The following is a 4,166-nucleotide window of genomic DNA, read 5'->3' on the forward strand; positions in this document are numbered from 1 at the left end:
ACCCAGTAACATAGACACTCACTGACACCATGTAACAAAGACATACACTGACAACCAGTGACACAGACACACACTTGCACCAAGTAACAAAGACACGCCGCACTGACACCAAGTAACAAAGACATACACTGACAACCAGTAACAAAGACATACACTTACACCCAGTAACACAGAAATAAAATGACACCAAGTAACCCAGACGCACACTTCCACCAAGTAACAAAGACACACACTGACACCAAGTAACAAATACATACACTTACACCCAGTAACACAGACATACACTGACACCAAGTAACAAAGACAGACACTGACGCCCAGTAACAAAGACATACACTGACACCCAGTGACACAGACACACACTTACACCAAGTAACAAAGACAGACACTGACACCCAGTAACACATACACACACTGACGCCAAGTAGCAAAGACATGCACTGACACCAAGTAACAAAAGACATACACTGACAACCAGTAACAAAGACATACAATTACACCCAGTAGCACAGACATACACTGACACCCAGTAACACAGACACACACTTACACCAAGTAACAAAGACATACACTGACACCCAGAAACACAGACACACCCTTACATCAAGTAACAAAGACATACACTGACACCCAGTAACATAGACACTCACTGACACCAAGTAACAAAGACATGCACTGACACCCAGTAACAAAGACATACACTGACAACCAGTGACACAGACACACACTTGCGCCAAGTAGCAAAGACACGCCGCACTGACACCAAGTAACAAAGACATACACTGACAACTAGTAACAAAGACATACACTTACACCCAGTAACAAAGGCACACACTTACACCAAGTAACAAAGACATACACTGACACCCAGTAACACAGACACACACTTGCACTAAGTAACAAAGACAGACACTGACACCCAGTAACAAAGACATACACTGACACCCAGTAACACAGACACACACTTGCACCAAGTAACAAAGACGGACACTGACACCCAGTAACACAGACAAACACTTACAACAATTAACAAAGACATACACTGACACCCAGTAACACAGACACACACTTGCACTAAGTAACACAGACATACACTGACACCCAGTAACAAAGACATACACTGACACCCAGTAACACAGACACACACTTACACGAAGTAACAAAGACATACACTGACACACAGTAACAAAGAGACACACTGACACCCAGTAACAAAGACACACAATTACACCAAGTAACAAAGACATACAATGACATCCAGTAACACAGACACACACTTACACCAAGTAACAAAGACATACACTGACAACCAATAACAAAGACATACAATTACACCCAGTAGCACAGACATACACTGACACCAAGTAACAAAGACAGACACTGACGCCCAGTAACAAAGACATACACTGACACCCAGTGACACAGACACACACTGACACCAAGTAACAAGGACATACACTGACACCCAGTAACAAAGACATACACTGACACCCAGTAACACAGACACACACTTACACGAAGTAAAAAAGACATACACTGACACACAGTAACAAAGACACACACTGACACCCAGTAACACAGACACACACTTAAACCAAGTAACAAAGACATACACTGAGACCCAGTAACACAGACACACAATTGCACCAAGTAACACAGACATACACTGACACCCAGTAACAAAGACATACACTGACACCCAGTAACACAGACACACACTTGCAACAAGTAACACAGACATACACTGACACCCAGTAACAAAGGCACACACTTACACCAAGTAACAAAGACATACACTGACACCAAGTAACAAAGACATACACTGACACACAGTAACAAAGACACACACTGACACCCAGTAACACAGACACACACTGACACCAAGTAACAAGGACATACACTGACACCCAGTAACAAAGACATACACTGACACCAAGTAACACAGACACACACTTACACCAAGTAACAAAGACACACACTGACAACAAGTAACAAAGACATACAGTGACACCCAGTAACACAGACAAACACATACACCAAGTAACAAAGACATACACTGACACCCAGTAACACAGACACACACTTGCACTAAGTAACAAAGACAGACACTGACACCCAGTAACAAAGACATACACTGACACCCAGTAACACAGACACACACTTGCACCAAGTAACAAAGACGGACACTGACACCCAGTAACACAGACAAACACTTACAACAATTAACAAAGACACACACTGACACCCAGTAACACAGACACACACTTGCACTAAGTAACACAGACATACACTGACACCCAGTAACACAGACACACACTTACACGAAGTCACAAAGACATACACTGACACACAGTAACAAAGACACACACTGACACCCAGTAACACAGACACACACTGACACCAAGTAACAAGGACATACACTGACACCCAGTAACAAAGACATACACTGACACCCAGTAACACAGACACACACTTGCACTAAGTAACAAAGACAGACACTGACACCCAGTAACAAAGACATACACTGACACACAGTAACACAGACACACACTTGCACCAAGTAACAAAGACGGCCACTGACACCCAGTAACACAGACACACACTTACAACAAGTAACAAAGACATACACTGACACCCAGTAACACAGACACACACTTGCACTAAGTAACACAGACATACACTGACACCCAGTAACAAAGACATACACTGACACCCAGTAACACAGACACACACTTACACGAAGTAACAAAGACATACACTGACACACAGTAACAAAGACACACACTGACACCCAGTAACAAAGACACACAATTACACCAAGTAACAAAGGCATACACTGACATCCAGTAACACAGACACACACTTACACGAAGTAACAAAGACATACACTGACACTCAGTAACACATACGCACACTGACGCCAAGTAGCAAAGACATGCACTGACACCAAGTAACAAAAGACATACACTGACAACCAGTAAACAAAGACATACAATTACACCCAGTAGCACAGACATACACTGACACCCAGTAACACAGACACACACTTACACCAAGTAACAAAGACATACACTGACACCCAGAAACACAGACACACCCTTACATCAAGTAACAAAGACATACACTGACACCCAGTAACATAGACACTCACTGACACCAAGTAACAAAGACATGCACTGACACCCAGTAACAAAGACATACACTGACAACCAGTGACACAGACACACACTTGCGCCAAGTAGCAAAGACACGCCGCACTGACACCAAGTAACAAAGACATACATTGACAACCAGTAACAAAGACATACACTTACACCCAGTAACAAAGGCACACACTTGCACCAAGTAACAAAGACATACACTGACACCAAGTAACAAAGACATACACTGACACACAGTAACAAAGACACACACTGACACCCAGTAACACAGACACACACTGACACCAAGTAACAAGGACATACACTGACACCCAGTAACAAAGACATACACTGACACCCAGTAACACAGACACACACTTACACCAAGTAACAAAGACACACACTGACAACAAGTAACAAAGACATACAGTGACACCCAGTAACACAGACAAACACATACACCAAGTAACAAAGACATACACTGACACCCAGTAACACAGACACACACTTGCACTAAGTAACAAAGACAGACACTGACACCCAGTCACAAAGACATACACTGACACCCAGTAACACAGACACACACTTGCACCAAGTAACAAAGACGGACACTGACACCCAGTAACACAGACACACACTTACAACAAGTAACAAAGACATACACTGACACCCAGTAACACATACACACACTTGCACTAAGTAACACAGACATACACTGACACCCAGTAACAAAGACATACACTGACACCCAGTAACACAGACACACACTTACACGAAGTAACAAAGACATACACTGACACACAGTAACAAAGACACACACTGACACCCAGTAACAAAGACACACAATTACACCAAGTAACAAAGACATACACTGACATCCAGTAACACAGACACACACTTACACCAAGTAACAAAGACATACACTGACAACCAGTAACAAAGACATACAATTACACCCATTAGCACAGACATACACTGACACCAAGTAACAAAGACAGACACTGACGCCCAGTAACAAAGACATAC

Source organism: Heterodontus francisci, unplaced genomic scaffold (assembly GCF_036365525.1).
Source record: "Heterodontus francisci isolate sHetFra1 unplaced genomic scaffold, sHetFra1.hap1 HAP1_SCAFFOLD_83, whole genome shotgun sequence".
In the NCBI taxonomy this organism is placed as follows: Eukaryota; Metazoa; Chordata; class Chondrichthyes; order Heterodontiformes; family Heterodontidae; genus Heterodontus; species Heterodontus francisci.